The following is a 22,048-nucleotide window of genomic DNA, read 5'->3' as shown; positions in this document are numbered from 1 at the left end:
ATTTACAAGAAAGTCATTCCTTTTAGACTTGAAAATGAATCCTGATCGGAGCGATATTAGGATTATGCTAAAGTATTATTCGAATAAAAACTAACTTCCTGATATCAACAAAATGTTTCCAGACATGCGTTTGCCTAATATGAACATGGATTTCTTATTAATTTCTTTTTTCTTTTTTACACACGTGTTTATGTGAGTGAGCATGTGTGTGTGTGTATTTCTATATTCTAGCTGGTGATACAATACTCCAAATTTAATATGCAAAATATGCAATAGTCCCTGGTCAGAGACTTAATATAGATCTATTTGTGTATATTAACACGGGTAAATTTCTGCTGGTAAGTGCTTTTTCTTCTAACCGCAACGCAACATACCTTCAGTTTCCCCTTGATCTCTTGCATCTTGATAAGAAATCAAGTTTAGGATTCAAAATCCACCGATATTAGACTGCAAAACTCAATTTTTTCATGCTCCTGGAGATGCCAGTCCTTGGTTCTTAACTCTAGCTTTACATTAAAAATACCAGGAAACATTTTTTAAATCCAGATACCCAGGCTATGCCCTAGACCAGTTAAATCAGAATCCCTAACTTGATACATAGACATCAGGAGTTTTTATGGTTTTAATGCATAAATATCTAATTGATTTTTTTCAGACCTATTTATTCTCAGCTGATATTCAATTTTATAAATATACTTGTATAATGTTTACTAAAGTTTTAAACAGTATTTTCATCTATCAGCTAGTAAAGTTTTCCTCATAAAATAATTTATCAGAAACATCACTAGTGAGTTCTAAAATTAAATCTAAGAATTAGAGAATAAGAAGAACTTTGAAAAACAATTTAGTCATTGTCAACATCATTATCAAAAGTAATTTAAATTCAAATATGTATGGTATACAAGGGGGTATATTTATAACAACATGTAACACTTTTAAAGACATAATTATATATTCTTCTAATACTCTTACTAAATAATTCATACATTATGATTTCAGTTTTATAATATATAAATAGAAAAACTTTAGATAAGTATACATATATATGAGAGTATAATTATATAATATATTAATAATCAGTATGATGAGAGGTTGGATTTTGGATAATATTTTTCTTTATTTTATAATTTTTACCATAAATATGTATTTATTTTGTTATTTGAAAATAGTTATTACATTTCCAAAAATTTCAAACATTTAGTATTTAAAATCTTAAAATTAAATACCAATGGCAGCACTTTTAAATCTTCGCTATCAGTTAATCTGCCTATTTTGACCTAATTTTGCATACTATCCAGAGACAAATTGATTTAAAAAGAGTAATAAATAATGAACAGTTCTTGTAGCATCTCACCTTTTTCTGATTACTTCATTTGACTAAACTTCTGGAGGTCAGAGAAAGTTTGTTGTTCTTTGCTATATTCTCTATATTTTGTTGCATGGCCTTGGGTAGATTGCCAACAAATACTGAGAAGATTAAATTGCTTGAAAGAATATAAATGTCCTTGAATAAAGTGCAGCAGTATTTTCACCAAAGTGCTTTATTTTAGCTTGTTGGAAATGTTTATGGTTTTACATTTCTGATCTTGCTATGTGAGCCACTACATCTCATATCAAATTATTTTAATTCTTTGCTGTTTCTTTCTTCCTAGAATATGTGTCACTATGAAATTCCTTGATTACTTTCCTAGCCATATTTTAAACTACTTTTAAACATACAATATACAAAGCTCCATTTTTTCTTAGATTCACAAGTGAAAAAATGTATCTTCTTCATGAAATTACATATATCTAGAAGGCTTTAGTAATAGTAAAAAATAGTAATTCTTAGACTACTTTCTAATTAATTGAGGAATTTTTTAAGGAGTATACTACCTAATTAATTGAGAGCATTTCATTAAGGTTAAATATTCTGTTTACATATATAAAAGATTCTGTAACAGGACCTTTCCATCTCAGAGACAACCAACCAAACAATCAAGCAAAATGAAACAAAACACTCACTCAAATGTTGTGACTTATTACTATGGAAAAAAAATTCACTTATTTTTAAATCATTTACTACAAAAAGTAAATATGGTTGTTTGAATTGTACATATTCCCTTAAAATGCTTAATAACTTTATGTGAAACAGCTAAATATTTAGAAATGCGAGGTAACATTTTCAGGAGCTACATTTTCAATTTCTGTTTTTTTTTGTTGGTTATTATTGAATGCGTAATCAAGTCACAAATTATTAAATAAAGTATTCTCCTTCTTACAAGTTTTGTTAATACCTTACAAATTAAAGGAATTTTATAATTTCAAAAAGTTTGTCAGTTGATAAACTATTGTAAAAGTAATTTGCATTTTTGTCTTTCATAATTAAAATTTGCATGCTCAAAGACAAAAACTGTAATTCATTGAAGAGACACAAACCCGTAAGTTCTAACAGAGACCTCAGTGAACTTTGTTTTGAATTTGAACTCCCCCTAAACTCAAAATATTCGGATTAACATTTGTACATGTTTCTCAGAAAAAGAGAAACATTTCATCAACTAGTAGTCTGCTGAGCTGCTTAATTTCACATATTATTTGCAAATACTTTTTTATGATCGCTTAATTGTTTTACCTTTAATGCTATAATATTTAAATTCACTCAGTCATACAAGGAGAAAGAACACATGGAAAATTAATTTCATATACTGACAAACCATAATTCCAATGCTTCCAAGCTTCTTGAAAATTAGTTTTGTAACCTTTTAAAAGTACATCATTTTGTACAATTCAGACCCTTTCTAAAAACTGTTATCCTGCAGTTAAAGTGTAATACTAACTAAAGATGAGTAGTATCAAAGAATAAGGTGCTAAATCTTCTACCCTAATTATACTGTTTTAGTCTATATTTAATTCAATTATAATGGTATTAATAGAGAAAGAAAAGTCAGCAAGATATTGACTGAAATATCTAAGATTTTTGCAGTTAATTTTTCAAACATGGCAGCTTAAAAAGCACTATCTTTTGTTTGCAGTAATAGAAGTCAACTTCTTCCTCCCTGTGCAATAAAATTTGAAACAGCATATTGGTTTTCTTTTATTCTATTAATGGGATGTGGATTAGGGAGATCTCTATTAAATATGTTTGTCTGAAAATTTCAAATATCCAAATACTCATGCAACACACACATCTGTAAACATATGTATATATGTAAAATATCTCCCTATATTTAGATAGATTTAGCCAAACACCACATATAAATTAATATGTATAAATCCATCATTCATTCCTCTTTACGGGCATGAATTTATGTATATGTATTTGATGTGTACAGACCTCTCCCCCCACACACAAATAAGTACTGTATCAATATTTGATTGTAATTTTTACTTTTAGTCCTGCACAGTTTGGTGCAGGACTGCACAGAAAGCATCTTTGAATAAATATGGTCATGTGATTGTAGACATATAATTAAAGCCATACATATAGGGGAAAACAAAAACAAACAAACAAACAAACAAACAAAAATCTTATTTTTTGGCTAAAAACAAAACAAATACATAATAAAGTGGATTCTAAGGTGAAAATTCTATATTTCCCCTCAATTTTGGTCTTGGCACATATGTTTGACCTTTACTCATATATTAAACTAGTTTTTCTTTCATCTGTTTTTCTAGTTAAGTTACTATTTGCCAAAATATGTAGGTAGTTAAAAATGTGATAGCTCATTAGCAGATGATTTACTGTCTGCACACACAGCCCAGTATGGATTCACTCTTGGCACCCGTGATTAAATGCCATTTGGAATACATTTTCACAAGGACACCTTGGAGGAAATAGTTTAATGTAAATTGAATATGTGTACTGTTTAAGGAAAAGTATGGATTGGGAGCACAGAACAACAGTGCAAAACTATTTGATAATGTAGTAGCAAATACTTGTTTATGAAACCAGTGGTATTTGGCTTTATGTGTTGTCAATTGTTCTTGGCACTTCATTTCTTGGCATAGTTTAACATTTGAGTGAAAAAGCAATTTAGAAAACTGTCACATCAAATTGGAGAGAATTATCTAAACATAATCTAGTTAGAGCAAAAAGATGCAACAATTAAAAAAAGAAGGTGACAGTGTAACTCACATTTAAGAACAGAATTGTTTGATCTCAATAGACTTTTACTCTAAGCCAAACACTGTCCCAATGACATATGTGCCTTGTATATGGATTTAGCATTTGATACCAATATTTGAAGACAATGAAAATGAAAATGGAGAGCTAGGAGAATAAAATGTGTAGAAATAAAAGTTTACTAAGCATACAGGTAGTAGGTACAATGTGAGGTGATCAACTGATGATAATTAAGGAAATGTGTCTAATTCAAATAACATGAAACTCTTAACCACTATACGACTTATAATAATAATTATTGGTTTCTCAAAATTTAGTATTACCTCAATACTTTATATGAGATTTAAAAAAGGATTAAGACTTTGTGCCTAAACTTAGGTTTTATTGAAATTACCCAAATTCCCTTTGGTTAGTTATTTTTCCATAGTATTATTAGCTACTTACAAACTTTAAAAAATAAGTTAGACAAATCTTCAATATTTTGACTTCTGTACAGGCCAAACATAATAAGTCTTATGCCATGCCTATTTCATTAAAATTTAATAAAAAACTAAAATTTAAATAATGAGTTTAGGATTCTGTTGCTTTTTAAAAGGGAGTCCATTATCACTATATTTAAATGTAAATTTTTAAAAAGAAATCTGAAATTAAACTCCTTCAGAGGATAAAAAATAACAATTTCTATAGTATAGGTGGACATTTTGAGAAATACAACAATTATCAATAAGCAACAGTGGAAAAAGAAATAAATTTCAGGTTTGTAGATAAAACATCCTAATCTAAAAATAAAACAAAAATTTTATGTAGGAAAATGTACTAACTATTGTTTTATCGTTTGTCTAATTGAATAAACATCTGGTTATTGTCAGCAGCCAGACAGCTTTCTATAAATCTTGTGGTTGAATAATGAGGACTCATGGATAATAATAATAAAGTAACCTATTTTGTCTCCACTGTTCTGTTGCATGAATTAAAACTCCAGGAATCCCATGATTCTCTGTTAAGTAATAATACAAAATAGTATGGTCACCTTAATTTGCCAAACATGATGTCTAAGCTGTACTTGGAATATCTAGTTTGTATAATATCCCAAACTTCCAATTTCTATCCATGTTACAGGTTACTCGTTCTCCCCTATACCACCTGGTCCAGAGAAATGCCTGCAGTTTGTGAAGGAGAATGAGGTGAGCTCCTTGCTCCTTGTCCTACTTTTCTTCTTTCAGCTCGCTGTCTGTTTTTTGATAGAATTTTAACCCCTAACCAGTTCACATTTTTACATGAAGTCATAGCACAGCAGCACCTTTCTTCAAAGCAATCTTAATATTTTCTCATCTCAGTATACTCCCAATTGTTTTAAGCACTTTATGAAAGGAAATCAAATATATGGTGATGGAAGGAGAACTGACTCTGGGTGGTGAACACACAATGGGATTTATAGACGATGTAATACAGAATTGTATACCTGAAATCTATGTAAATTTACTAACAATTGTCACCCCAATAAATTTAATAAAAAAAAATAAAAATAAATAAAAAATAAATAAATGTGCAAAACTGATCTTGAAACATTTGCTTTAAAAAAAAAAAAAAAACGACACAGGAAGGTGATCTGAGTTACATCCTTGAATAGAAAGTAGAAGAAGAAATAGATTAAATATATTAAATTTGTGGAAGTGTTGGCTTCAGTAGAAGTACTCCATAGACAATTGCTGTATTTTAAGAGGAGGGAAGGCAGAGTAGATGGATTTAGATGCTGACAGATGGATGGCTGTGCTTGTGATATCTTATAGAAGTTCTCTCTGGTTGTATCAATTTTCCCCTTGAAATCAGGAAAAAAAGAATTCAGTTGAAAGTGAGGAAGAGAGAGGATCTGTTGAGAAATTGGGTAACAATTATACAGAAAAAGAGAGTGATTTGACCAGGGAAATACATGATTTTTGGACAACATTAAGGATCCCCTTGCATTTTATAATCAGAAAATGAGACCAATCAATATGGTTGTGAACATTATTACCAGAGCCATGTGATACAGCTATTTCTTTTCAGTGAACCAGACATCACTGATAAAATGGTGCTTCAACATTTACTCACTACCATTTATCTTCGTTATGATTAGTGCATCTAAAAAAAAAGCCTCCAAATTGTATTGATTACATGCCACTGCTGGCTAGAAGAATTGATAATTAGCCAGCTCTAATTAATATCTTGCATGATCGGAAACTATATTTTGTATGATTATCACAAATAAGACTGGTACATTTTTCATGAAACCTGACTATTTGGAAGTGGAACTATGAATGATTGGAAAGTTTTGTTGCATTCTCCCCCTACTTAAAAATCACAAAATTATAGGATTTCCACAGAGGATTTCCAGATGATCCAGTTATCTTCTGAACACTGACTGTTAGGCAGTGCTCCAGGGTACACTGAAGGCTGTATGTTTTAACACATTCAAGGCTCCTAAGTGGTGTTTACATAGAAATCTTGTACACATGTATTTGTATACATATACATAAATATAGATTAGGTTGGTGCAAAAGTAATTGCAATTTAAAAGGTTAAAAATAATTGCAAAACCATAATTACTTTTGCATAAACCTAATATATATACCTGTGCCCCCAAAAAAGATCTTGTTAAACTTGTTTTAGGTTCCTACTAATAAAACAGATTCGTTTCAAGAATTTTATATTTTTTGATTGAACTTATGTTTTCTTCATTCTGAATAAAAATTGATTATTTCCTCTTTATTGCTGCAATTGAGGATAGATGCACTGTTATCTTTCGCGAAATATCCATCGTCCTTGACTTATTCCTATACATAAATTGGAATTTGGAACCTGTCAATGTATTACCAAAATGTATCCCTTAATAATTATGCCGCTTTCTTTATTTTTATGTTTAAAAAAACACAGTGGTCTTGTTGGAGTATACATAGTATTTACTCTTTTAAGTTTTTATGGTAAATATGTATTAATTCACTCAGAAAAGATTTAATATGAACTTACATTGAATGTGTGCTCTACTAGCTGTAGTGGATGAAGCATGTGAAAACAAGGAAACTGTTATGAAGGAAAAAGCACAAAATAGCTATGAGTTGAAAAGGTAATGTGTCCTAAGGGGTTAACAAGAGTGGCTATGAAGATTCAGGAGAGAATGATGCTATTTTCACATTTTCCGCATTGGCTTATTTGGTGAGTCGGTATTTGAAACTTGTTTTGAAATGTGCAGAGGATTTGGGAAGATGGGCTTATACTTTGAAGGCTCCTGTGAGAGCACACAATAATACCAAATTATATACGAGAGATATAAGTTTATTTTGGTTGGATGAAATAGGAATAAACCTAGAAAGATATTTGATTGAGAGAATGTAACTCCTAGATTGATAGTTTTCACATTATTTATTTAAAATAAAAGTCATCAAATGTATATTGGAAAGAAAAACAAAACAACAACATGATTTAAGCTGTGTTGTATCGAGGTTCTTTTGAGCCCTGGTGTTACATTCATTGGAAGAGTTTGAGGGTTGGGAAAAAAATGAAGTGACATTACAATAGCCTGAACATTCTTGCTATATTTTGATAGAAAGGTCAGAATCAAGAAGGAACAGGCTGAATAATACTGAGGGGGTAGACTACAGATAGCAATGAAGATCCAAAGGAAGTGAGTTATTTCAAAACTTCAATCTTGGATAATTGGGAGGATATTCATATCTTAACAAAATAAACACATGAGTAGGAAAAGCAGTTTCAGAACGGAAGATGAGTTCAATTTTGGGTGTAAGTTTGACACTTCTAAGTGGAGACTGATTACTTCTGCAAAATCATCATTTGGAGGATAAGAAGTTACACTTATAGCAGTAGGGCTCATGTGCACACAGGTAGATTTAGAGCCCTGAACTTGAATAACATATGAGTAGTCAAGAAGAAAAGTGCAAAGGAGCAAAGAAGACATAGGAGAACAATGCCTTAGGCCTAACCAACTTTAACGTATGGGTAAAAGGAAGATAAAGGCCTTTTAAATTTATAAATCCGTATACAGATGGTGCCAAAATATACATATATACACATTTTAAGAAAGGAAAATACTGTATTAATATTGTAATACTCAATATACATTGATGACAAAAGATGAATACAAGTCACATTTGACTTCTGCAATTACAAGAGGTGATCAAAGTGGTTACCATCAGCATAATTTTAATACAGTCTTTTCCTTTTTTAAAATGTGTATACATTTTCTTCAGCACCTCTGTATTTTCCTGAGAATTCTAAACACCCATGAAGCTTTATATGGTATATCTTCTGTTGTTTCTAAATTACAATATATTTTGGTAAGAAGTCAGTTTATGAGAACAATGCTATCATTTTATTAAGTTCAATTTCAAGATAATTATAGAAAACTACTAAATTGTACTTATCACAGTTTTTCCCAAAGAATATATATTTTCATTATAAGTATGCATGCTACAATATTGTAAGATATAGATATGTGTTAATCAAGAATAATAGGTAGTTATAGAGTAACCTATATATAAGTGCTCAAAATAGTTGTCAAATTAATTAACATACAAAGAATTACAAGTAGGCCTAAGAATTTATCCACAGGTCAAGTCTTCAAATTAAACACAAAATGAGAAATAATAATATAATTTTCAATCACATGAATCATGGTTATATTACCATAAAATTAAATTTCTATTGAGAAAATGTACAATAATATAGTTATTAATATACAATTATCCCTACCATTAGGAATTATAACTTAAAAAATGATGATTAAATTTCTCTTTTAGTAATAAAAACTCAACTTGAAATATATGAAAAAACATTGAAGTATTTGGTAATACATAGGTTTGTATTTAAACTATAGGGTTTACAAAGCCTTTATTAAACTCTATAGCTGAAAATGCCATTTCACATTTAACAGCCCTGATGAAAGCTTTTTTATGATATTTATTCCACCATGGACATCCTCAGGATATATTTCTTTTCTTGTCAAAATATATTTACTTTTATCATGAGCTTGTCATTTTTTTGTAATAAAATGGAAGAAGTGTTTAGATATCATAAAGTCTCTGTAAATACAGTGGTCTTGCGTATCTTGTAACTATTTTGTTATTAAGATATTTTTAAACCAAATGGTGATTCTAAAATATTGTGAAAAAAGAAAAGTGAAAGTAGGGCAATATGAATTTGGTGGTAGTAATTTAACTGTTGCTCAATAACAAGAGAATTCTTCCTGAAACTCGTCAGATTTCAACCTAGTTTACAAAATCCAAATAACTATTTTTGCAAGTGTTAGAATTAACACCATTAGAAAGAATATTTATTTTATGAACTGTAAATACAGGAAGAAAAATTCTTTGGAACGGAAATAGCTACTTGAATGAATGACCTTGAGAATCTGGAAGGGCAACAACTCTACGTTTTTGCCCTTGATCCAGGGATAGTCTATTTTTCAACAAATAGCTAATTGGCAAGAAACACGCATCAATGAGAAAAGGAGAATAGCTTAACCAACCAGACCGGCCAATGAGCCTGGATAATACAACATCTGACAAATATTGCCCTGTTTTGCCTATTCATCCAGGCATGACTCTGAAGAGTAGATCATACACCTGATGTTTTAAACTTTAGTAAATGTATATGGTATAACAGGAAACAAAACAAAACAAAACAAAAAATAATAAAGGTACAAAAAGCCTGTAAGGTATTTCTCAAAGAAGAGAAATTCCAATTTGAAGACATTCAATGTTATACTTACCAACATTTCTTTTAAATTCAAATTGTAGATAAGTATAGTTTTAGAAAGACCAGTATATTGAGTTTTTTTTTAATTATTATTATTAGTTTCAGGTGCACAAGACAAGGTAATGCTTAGACGTTTATCATTTATATCCCTCACACTGTGAACCCCCCTCCCCCCATCCCCCCTTCCACTATCCCTACTACATCGCACCGAGCCATCACATTATATATATAAAATTATAGTTGGCATTCATTATTGTTCAGCTTCAGGTGTACAGTACATTGATCAGGCATCTACATCTTCCCTGAGGTGGTCTCCCAGATGGGACACGTGTCCATCAGATACCCTACAAAATCTTTACAACATTATTGATTACGTTCCCCAAATTATTTTTCAAAAACCCTGAGGCCATTTTGTGGTTACCGACTGTTTTATAATCCCCTCACCTTTCCCCTTATCCCCACCCCCTGCCCATCTAACAACCCTCAGTTTTTCCTCTTTGTCCCCAGAACTGTTTCTGATTAGTTCATTCACTTATTCTTTTCTTTAGATTCTGCATATAAGTGAGATCATATGGTATTTGTCTTTCTCTTTCTGACTTATTTCACTTAACATAATGTTCTCTAGATCCATCCATATTGTTGCAAACGGTAAGATTTCCTTCTTCTTTATGGCTGCGTAATACTCCATTGTATAAATGTACCACAGTTTCTTAATCCAGTCGTCTACCGATGGGCATTTCGGCTGTTTCCATGTCTTGGCTATTGTGTATAGTGCTGTAATAAACATAGGAGTGCATACAGATTTTTGAATTGGAGTTTTGGATTTCTCCGGATAGATGCCTACGAGTGGAATTACTGGATCATAGGGTAGTTCCATTTTCAGATTTCTGAGATACCGCCATACTGTTTTCCATAGAGGCTGCACCAATCTGCAATTCCACCAACAGTGCACAAGCGTTCCCTTTTCTCCACATCCGCGCCAGCACTTGTTGTTTGTTGAATTATTGATGATAGCCATTTTGACTGGGGTGAGGTGGTATCTCATTGTGGTTTTTATTTGCATTTCTCTGATGGTTAGTGAGGTTGAGCATTTCTTCATATGTCTGTTTGCCATCTGTATGTCCTTTTTAGAAAAATTTCTCTTCATGTACTCTGCCCATTTTTTAATTGGGTTGTTTGTTTTTTTTGCAGTTGAGTTGAGTGAGTTTTTTATAGATTTGTGATATTAACCCCTTATCAGATATATAATTGACAAATATCTTTTCCCATTCAGTAGGATCCCTTTTTATCTACGAAAATGGAAGCAAGAATGTACGATGGGGTAAAGACAGTCTGTTCAATAAATGGTGCTGGGAAACCTGGACAGACACATACAAGAAAATGAAGCTGGACCACCTCCTTACACCATATACAAAAATAAATTCAAAATGGCTTAAAGACTTAAATGTAAGATCTGAAACCATAAAATATCTAGAAGAAAATATAGGAAGAAACTTCACAGACATTACCCATAGTAAGATTTTTACTGATATATCCCCTCGCGCGAGGGAAGTAAGAGAAAAAATAAACACGTGGGATTACATCAAACTAAAAAGATTTTTCACAGCAAAGGAAACCATCAATAGTATATTGAGTTTTTAAATGTGTGCCTAATATCGGCTAATCTATACATATGGAACTTTGAAAAGGAAGAATTTCTAATTATGGTGAAATTTCAAAGTTAAAAATCTGTTGCACCTGTGTGCACGTTAGGGTACTTTCTGTCCTTTATTACATTTCCAGGTTACATACTCATCCCTAGACACAACCATAGTCCACAGTTATTCTGGTGGCTCACAAATAATATACATTTCTCTTTTGACATTTTCACTAAGCAGTAGTACTTATATTCGAGTGTATTCTTAACATGAATATCCCCCAGTCTTCTTTAGTTTAACATGCGTAAAACAAGTGTTCATGGCTATTGTTCTTTTAACTATGTCTGTCTTGATTAGTTGTGAGGGCATCCATCCCTTCTTATAAACATGCTCACACAGAGCTTTCCTTCTCTTCCACCTCACATTCAACCTGTCAATAACCTTCATTGATTCAAACCCAAAAGGTCCTCTTTAATGCATCTCACCTCTCCAAAGTGATTTTTAATGTGTTCAATCAGAAACACTTAAATTCTTATCAAAGAAAATCACTATAAAAGTTATCAAAGCATAAGCGGGTAAATAAAAAATGGTAAACATTTCACAGTAGTGATAGAATACACTACAACATATTTAGTGAAGAGGTTAATTTAACTGTATATGCGGATTACACAAATTAAATACCTTTGAGTAGTTGCTTTGCATTTGTTGACTTAGAAAATAATAAAATGAAATTAACTGTCTCTTACAGTGATGTCGATATACTCACACACCTTCGGTGCATCATATATTGTTTCAAATTACTTGCAATTTTGTGCAGAAACAAATATGAAGAGCCATAAAAATTCAGATCTTTTAATCTAGTGAGCTCTTCTCCCACTCAATAACATATTCCTAGGAGGTGTTCAAGATACGGAGGGATATGTATTCAAAGAGATGCTCACTTACCATTATTTATGAATGTGAAACAATAAAAGATAAATTATAGACAAAATTAAATTTCCAAGAATAAAGGAGTAGCATAATTTTTCTAGCTGTGTTTACAAATGAGAGATATGAATGTTTACCTTTTGATGAAGCATAGGAAGAAAAACAACCTGTACTTTTAGGAGCAGTGAATTCAAGATGCTAAAGTCCAAGATTAATTAAACTAATTATATTTATTTTATGTTGTGAAACAGAATGCGTAAAATCTCACACTTTTTGTGTGTGTGTGAATTTTACTTCTCTATGTGCTGAGTACTTACATTTAAGAAATAAATACCAGTTAAATGCCTTTTCTCCAAGCATAACTTTCACATATATTTTGATTATTACTCACTAAAAAAGATTTAACATTATTAAACTTACAAAAAAAGAAGTTATACTGATATTATTTGAATCCCCTTACTATTTAAACGAACAATTCAATCTGCAGGGAAAAAAAATAGAGTTTTTCCCCCAGAGTTGCTGCAAAACATTGGAAAGTATATGTTCCACGATACAACACTGAAAAAAAAATAGATAATAGTACATCTATATGATAAAGTAACAAGTCCTCATCTGAAATCATGCAGTATAAGAATATCTAATGACATTGAAATACATCACTATATTTTCTTAAATAAAAGTTAAGTGGATGTCACATTCAATTATGATCAAATTTTTGTTGAGAAGAAATAACGGGATCTGAACATGGCTGCTTGGATGTGGCTGATCATTTTGCAACACAAAACTGTTAACAAAGATGCCTCTGTCCAGTACTCTGAGTCCAGAGGCTTTGGTATTCACAAGTCCAGCTACACAATTTTCAGGCTCAGAACAAAATGAAACTGCATGGCTCCTTGAGTTAAAAAAAAATCAAGACAGCAGAGCACAAAGTTAAACATGGTCTCTTCTGAATACATGGCCCTGTCAAGTGCATAGGCACAGTCCCATAAAGCTGTCTCTGGCTGGCCTATATATCTGCTGTGTCTATTCCCATATCGTTGGGTGTTTTACCAATGATAGCAAAGAGATTGGGCCAGAAAAACAAAACAAAACAAAATGTATATATAAAGAAATGATGGCTAAAAAACATCCAAAATTTGGGAAATTTAGTGACATAAATTTATAGAGTCAAGAAGTTCAACAAGCCCTAAATTGCATAAATTAAATAATAATAATAACATTCTTAGACAAAACCCCAATATAAAGCACATATCATGAAAGAATAGTTTTAACACCTCTCCTTCTCTGGAAGGATCCTGAATTTATCATAGGAGACCTATCAAGGGTGTCACCTAGTTGCCTTTGCAGCTGGCTCTGCCATGCTTGTGTTTATAAGACCTGGGACTGATTTTCTATCTGATCTTCCCTTCTTCTACAGGAGCTGAAGAGTTCTTCAAATGTTTCTTGGGAACCTGGCTATTGGAGTATGCAGTAAGTTGATAGAAATAATAATAATAATAATGATGATGATGATGATGATGATGATGATGATGATGATGATGAAGGAGAAGGAGAAGGAGAAGGAGAAGGAGAAGGAGAAGGAGAAGGAGAAGGAGAAGGAGAAGGAGAAGGAGAAGGAGAAGAAAATAATAGGCTCAGGTCATTTAACTTTATTCAAGGCTTTTACGATTCTTAAAGTTGGTAAAGCCTAAAATTCTCCAATTACACTTGAACTATGTCTTCGTATGCTAGAGCTATGGAAAAACCTATGTTTCACTTTCACTTCTAATGAGTTGAAATTCACCACAGGTTAGATTCTTTCCTCTTTGATGCTACAACTCTCTAGAGGACATCGCCACCCTCATTTACACCAACAATGGAGTTATTTTCTCCATCTCACTGATTAGTGAGTGATCCATTACCAGAATTCCATCTTGATTGACTATTGTCTACACTTCTTCTATAAAGCATCCAAATGTTCCTTCTGAAAGCAGGGATGAGAAAAAACTTGACTGTAGTTAGTTAATTTGAAAGAGAATCCCAAGAATCAGCATTTAAGGAACAAGAAGGAAAAGAAAAGGAAAGGGCAAGCTGAAGTTCCATTATGGCAGGGGCTGCTATAGGCCATGTTGCCTTTACTACTGCTGGCCCATTATCATCCCTAAAATGTCTATCAAATGCAACCCAGGATTTTTGACCTAAAACAAAATTCTGGATCAGGTACAACTCCCGTCCCTGTGAGGGTGTCTCTCCTGGGTACTCCCTGCATTTTCTGGCTTTCCTAGTCGGTGAATGAGACTCCTGCTACACTGAGTCAGCTCTGAATCACAAAGCAGAACTCATGACGCAAACTTGAGATGGAAGGTTAGTGGTACCATTAGTTGAATCTGATCTAACAAAAAACCAAAAATGATACCTCAGGTGAAACTGAAATTAGATGTGGGTTGGAAGGCTGTAACATGATCACCACCAGCATCTGCTACAAATCGAATTTAACATCTAAGAATTGTTTACGTTCCTTAATAGTCTTCTATCTCCTCTCCCATTCTAAGTCTTTCTGGTTTAATGTTTTCTTGACTTATTTAATCTTATATTACTGGGTGTCTTGGAGTGTGGAGACATAATTATGATTTAAATAGAGATACCAAAAAGTACACATTATTGTCTGCTTTGGAAAAGGTCCCTAGAGCAAAACATGCAGGGTTTTTTTTTTTTTTTTTTTTTTCCATATATCTGCACAGTTATAAAACAACATCATGCTCAAATGAAGATGTTGAGATTATCATATTAAGTGAAATAAGTCAGACCAAAACAAGTTCAGAACCATATGATTTCACTCATATGTGGTATATAAAACCAAAAGCAACAAACAAACAAGACAAAGAAAAAAAGAAACCAAAACTCATAGACACAGACAACAGTTTAGTAGTTACCAGAAGGTAAGGGCATGGGCGGGGGTTAGAAAATGGAAAGGGGGTCAAATACATGGTGATGGAAGTCTCTGGGTGGTAAGCACACAATGTGATACATAGACGATGTATTATAGAAATATACACTTGAAACATGCATAATTTTACTAAAGAGTGTCACTCCAATAAATTTAATTTAAAAAATCTCAAAAAAATAAAAGAATGAAAGAATGGAAAGAAGTCTCTTTTTAGTAGAGATGTACTGGGCGATAACAGTGACATAAAATAATTTCTATTATTATAAATTCCTATGCTTATGGGAAATCTGTTGTCAATGGGTCACTGTCAAACACAGCATGTTTACAGAAGCACAACCAGATCACCTTTAATTCCATTTGGCATTAACAACATTTGAAGATGTCACTATAAAGTTTAAGCTTCATTTTAGAAGCTCCGAATTTGAACCACCCCTCCTTAACTAGTTTTAAAAATTTAACATATATCACTTCTTCATGTAATATCTAACTAATTAATATATTTCTATATATACAGAAATGCAATTTAAATAATGAATGAAAAATCCAGATAAAAATATGACAGCCACATAAAAAAGAAGTTAATGATCAAAGACTCTTTGCAATCTAGATTCTGTTGTCTAAAAGAATATATCAAATACCTCATTCAGTTTGCTGACATTACCTCTCACAATCAAAATAAAGACAAAATAATTTAGGTCTTACATCAGTGTATGTACTTATCTAGACGCATAGTGCCATTTCATAGAGGTAATGTAAATTCAAAATAAAGCCCAACGAGTTACATATGAAAGTTTTAAAATGATCATTCTAATTATGTTTTATATAAAATATATTTTGTAAGTATTATAGGAATGGAAAATTATTCAGGATGATAAATTTTATTTTCACTTAAAATCATTATGAACTATTTCATAAAACTGTAAGAAGAGCACTTTTTTCAGAAATATAAAATATATTTCTATGAGTTATAAGGTTAAATTTATGGAAATGATTTATAATATATTGATATATATATATACATATATATATATATATACATATACATATATATATGGCACTGTACACTGCATTAAATATCCACTGAAAATTTTTTTTGAAATTTTTAGGACAGAAAATGCCTCAAATGCCTCCAAGCTTTCTCTCTTCAACTGAAATAGTAATTAAATATTTTTAAAATATCAACTTTATATGAAGCACTATCAAATAGACAATTTTAATAGAATGCTTACTGTTGTTTTTGTTTCTAAAGGCCACAAAACATAAATAATAGGAAATGAAACAAAAGAAGTGTGTTGCTAACAAAATAAGGGATATTTTTAGTGAACCGTGTTGTTAAATATCTTGGACTTGACACATTGTTGCTTACGATGACAGGTTACATGGAAGTACAGTACATGCTCACTTGACTGGTAGTACATCTCATCAGAAGGTTTCAAGCAAGAGAATCTTAAAGAATTCATACTGAACTAAATGTTGTATCGAAAGGAACAGGTGACAAGCTGTGCTTCAATTTCCAATATATATTAATGCTGTTAGTTATGGAAGCACACATCAGATAATCTTATTTTGCTAAGCGTTTCAAAATACTAAACAATTACATCAGAAGCAAAAGTGTTTGAGTCCCTCACCTATCCTTACCGATCCTTGCAGTTGGGTTCCCCAGGCAGTGGACTCTGAGATGGAGAATAGCATACAGAAATTTCTTAGAGACTATCTCTGAGGTCAAAATCAGGATTGGATAGTGGGGGAAGTTGGACTGTGATGCTGACTCAACCAAAACCTCAGCCAGTTTCAAGTGGACTGCCATTTAGAGTAGGCTTGATCTGAGGTGAGGGTGCTGACCCCCTGTGTCCTCATCTAGAGTGGCCATTATCTGTGGCCTGTCCCGAAAGCGCAATATAACCTTAAGCAAATGAATTTTCTTTAGCTGAGGCGAATGCAGGAGGGATCTGACAACTGAGTGTTGTGTTTGTTGTGCTCCAAGGCATTGAAGGAGGATAAATGGAAGTATTTTATTCCGGAAGGGAAACCTGGGTAGTGCATCACACAATCCACTGCATTTTCCCCTTTTGCTACATGGGGTGTGGACCTCTGAGTTCCAGGAGTGTGGCGTACTTATTTCCCAAAGGGAACATGAAATAGGAAGGTCAGTGGGAGGAATTGTATCCCCTGCTGTTGCTGCTGGGCTCTGGACTATAAATGGTATGCACCATCTCCTATTATCTCCCTATTACCTATTCTCCACTCCTGTCAAACTCGAGTAGCAATTCTGCTAGTATCAGTGGTTTCACCAGTGGTATGATCCAGACTCTCATTCATCAGTGGAGAAATATAATATCTGTAGCAAGTCCAGCTGGTCTTGGTCCCTTCAGATGATGTGAAGACAGAAGGCAGAAGAAACAACATAGCCCTGGGCAAGATTATAAATGAATACTGAGGTCTGTTCCAAGAAAGCCCAAACTGTTTCAGATCTTCTTTTTTGATAGAAATGGAAAAGAACCAATTTGCCAGATCAATGTCTGCATTCTATGGACCAGAGTCCACGCTAATTTTCTGCAGCAAATATATCACATTTGGCAGAACAGCTGCAATTGAACTATTACCTGGTTGAGTTTGCAGTTAGCTCTGTCATCTTCCAGGTTTCATCTGATTTTTTTCTTGAACCAGATGGGTAAATTAAATGGAGAGATGATAAAACCCTGGATTATTTAGGTCTTTAAGAGTTGTATTAATTTCTGCCAGCTCCCCACTCCCCCCAGATTCCATATTGGTTTTTTTCTATTTATTTTATTGGCCGGGGGCTTGTATAGTTTTAATATCTATATTTATTTATTCTATCCTGAAAGCAAACATGTGGTTTGTGAATGAGAGATCAGGTTTATTACAGAGATAACAGCACTGATTTCCTGTGTTCTGATTCCCTGGGGGAGATACAATTAGGACAGATGTCACCGGCACATTTGTAGAAGAAAAGCCCTAAAAATACATGTCTGGGAGCTTATATACACTCCTTTATACCACACTCACTCAACTCCCCAAACCCCACCCTCCCTCCCTCACCAAGAGGGGGAGAAAATAAATAAATAAATACATATATATATATATATATATATATATATATATATATGTAAACAAATCTCAGCAAAAGTGAGGGGTCCTCATTTTTGCAACGTTTTGGAGCATAAACACATGGTCCAAGATTTTAACACCTTTAAAATGTAACAACGTAACTACAGATAGAATACACTTAGAATGTGAAGAGCAAATAGTTCTGGGGAAAATGGTATATTCTCTGTCTTTATAGCATGTCGATTGCCTTTGATCAGATCAGAAAGTCCTGACACCAGAGAAACATGAAAATACCTTCCCCATAAGAGGCGGCAGTATTAGAATCTTTGTACTGGGGCTTCACTATAATAATTCTTAGCCTGCAAACAGCAGATTCTTCCAGTTACTTAGTGTGTCTATTACAATTATATAGTCAGGAACTAGAGACATGACTAACTAATGGCTCTGCTGACCCAGTGATCCCTCTATGAAACCCCACACCATATGCTCATGTATCCATATGTCTCAGATGTCCTCACTCTAACAGGGGCTCACATGATAGTCCCCTGTACTGCATTAGTCAGTGTCAACCCTGTGCCCAAAAGTCCTCAAAATGGCAAGGTCTGACAATTAGTTTGCAACCTCATCCTAGAAAAAGTGCTACATACTTTATTGCTGAATATCACTATAGTCACCTCCAAAGTATTCCTCTTGGGAAGCTATGCACCGACGCCAGCGCCTAGTCCACCCTTCAAAGCAATTTTGGAACTCTTTTTCTCGAATGGCCATCAGAGCTGTTGTCATATTGCTTTTGATGTCCTGAATGTCATCAAAATGTCTTCCTTTCAATATTTTCTTTATCTTTGGTAGGGAGGGTGTTCCAATACAGTTATTTGTTTACTGGCTAAAAACTCCCTCACAGACAGTGCCATGTGAGCTGGTGCATTGTCCTGATGCAAGAGCCATGAACTGTTGACAAAAGGTTCAAGTCGTCTAACTTTTCACGCAGCCTTTTCAGCACTTCCAAATAGAAAACTCAGTTAACTGTTTGTCCACTTGGCACAAATTCATAATGAATAATCCCTCTGATAACAAAAAAGGTTAGCAACATCACTGCAACAAGTTCTCGAACTGAATTGTCAGACCTCATATTTAATTCTCAGTAAACACTAAACCTAATCTCTACAACCAAACTGAAGTCTGCTAACAAAAATAAATAAATGAATAAATAAATGAATAAATAAATACATACATACATACATACATACATACATGAATAAATAATAAATACATAAATTTTAATTTAGCAAAACCAGGGGCAAAGATATCTGAGTATCAAAATCAAATTATTGCATACAAATATATATTCACTTACATGCAGATTTATATGTGGAAAGATTTTCTCCCCATTGTTGCCAGTATTTCTATCACCATCATATAATATAGGGCATTTTTTTCACTTTGATCATGTATGCACACTATCTCTCCTACAATTATTATATTCCATTAATTCAAAGAAATATGATACAATACAATTTTAAATTAATCTCCAAATCTCTGATTATATTTTTTTGCAAATAATTTGAAAAATATTTAAAAATGAAGTGTTAAGCTATGTTTGACATTTTTTAAACAAGAACACAAATATGAAACTTACACTTTCTTATAAATGATTGTTTTTATGGTCATGAAAATATTTATAGAACAGATCACATTCAGATCTCATAAAAATTAATATTCATATTCAAGACAGTGTATAATGGAAGATCAGTTGCTTTAGAGTATTAACATTTTATCTTACTGTGAAGAAATGGGCAAAATTCACTTCTATAAAAATCCTAAAAAAAGGATCAATGTATTTTGTCTTCCTTTCTATATATTTTGTCTTCTATATATCTCTATATTATATATATATATGTCCTATATATCTATATATATCTATATATCTATATATCTATATCTATATATCTATATATTTTGTCTTCCTTTCTATATATTTTGTCTTCCTTTATCTTTTAGTCGTAGGTGCTATATATTTGGAGGAGAATAAAAGGGCAATGGATATTTTCTCCTTGGCGTCAAGTATGATTTTAATATTCAAATCAAGTGTGTAATTAATTCATTACTATAAAGCTAAATATGTTAATGGCAAAATTATATTTTCATTGTAAATACATATTACTTCTCAGAGTTTAAAATGCTTTTTGTTTGCCTAGTAGGCACACAACGTTCATACTTAAAAGAAAAAATAGTTATTATAATATGGGCAATTATGTATATCATCACCACAGGTTACTTTCTTTACGGTAATAATTTGAAGGATGACTGAAGTATTTTATACCGTTTCTTTATTTAGTAGTAGGAATGAAAAGAAACAGCTTATTCACACAACTTTCAATTTATATAAAACTAGAATATATTTAAGAATCACTCAGTAGTGGCATGCAAAGTTTATAACATTTTATTATCTGCAAAGCATGTTAAATTATTTTTAATAAATTAAAATTAAGCATTTTGATTAGTTTCTCCTTTCCTGGAAACATAGTCCATTCAGAATTAAATTAGACTTTTAGAGTTTAATTAACTCATAACTTCCAGTGGCATATAATGAAAATTATATACATATATAAGAAAGAGTAGATCCCAGTGGCCTTTGGAATCTGAATAACTCAGTTGAGTAAGCACCACTTATTATTCATGGTACAAACACATGTACGTCTACCAGTTAGAAAATCAAACATAATTATCATGCTAACGACAGTGTGGTACCATATCTAATAAATCTAATACTTTTTACAGATACCCAAAATGTTATATCATTGAATTATAAATATTTGACTCTAACAGATTATTTGAAATATTAATAATATTAATCTAAATGTCTGAACTGGTAGTATTCAGATGGGTGGCATGTTTCCATTAATAAAGAAAAAAAAAAAATAGTTGAGTAGGGTTACCCATGATTACTGATTGATTTTATATAAGAATATCAAACTCATGTTTTTAACTTTATTTAGAGAGAGTAGAGAAATTTTAATAGTATATTAAGAATAGAATAATTGACATTTTAAAATTTTTAATTCTAATCCTTTCCTGATAGAAAAATTATAAAATCATCAGAAAGGAAAATAAAACTTGCTAAGTTTAAAATCTTTAAAGTAGGTTTTCTTTAAAATTATCTATTATGTTAGTAAGCAAAGTGTTTATATGCCATTAGAGAGTCATAGAAGATAAAAAAAGGATAAAAAATTATTAAAGGTATTAAAGGGGACTTAAATAATGTATTAGAAGTAGTATATTGTACTATCTACTACTAAAAGACATTCATTTAATACAGTAAGTATTTTATTGAGGATTTTTTATGGGTCAGGCAAAGAAGACCCGACAGTGAAAAAAATAGGGAAAAAATTAGGTAAGATTATCTTTCCAATCCTTGGTTACATGGTCTGGTTTTGAAATCAAGTGAGAGGAAAATAAGTACAATAATTTCAAACATGATGATGCCTATACATTTTAAGAAGAGGGTCCTGTGGTTGTGATTTATGTTGGGAGAGAGGAGGAGAAGGCACCATTATCTAAATATATCATCATGTGTCCAGGTGTTCAATTATTTAAAAACTGAAATCCAATACAAAAAAGCCGAGACAGGGAATAGGT

This window comes from Rhinolophus hipposideros (genome assembly GCF_964194185.1).
Source record: "Rhinolophus hipposideros genome assembly, chromosome: 16".
Taxonomy (NCBI): domain Eukaryota; kingdom Metazoa; phylum Chordata; class Mammalia; order Chiroptera; family Rhinolophidae; genus Rhinolophus; species Rhinolophus hipposideros.
Note: the sequence above shows the minus strand (reverse complement) of the source record.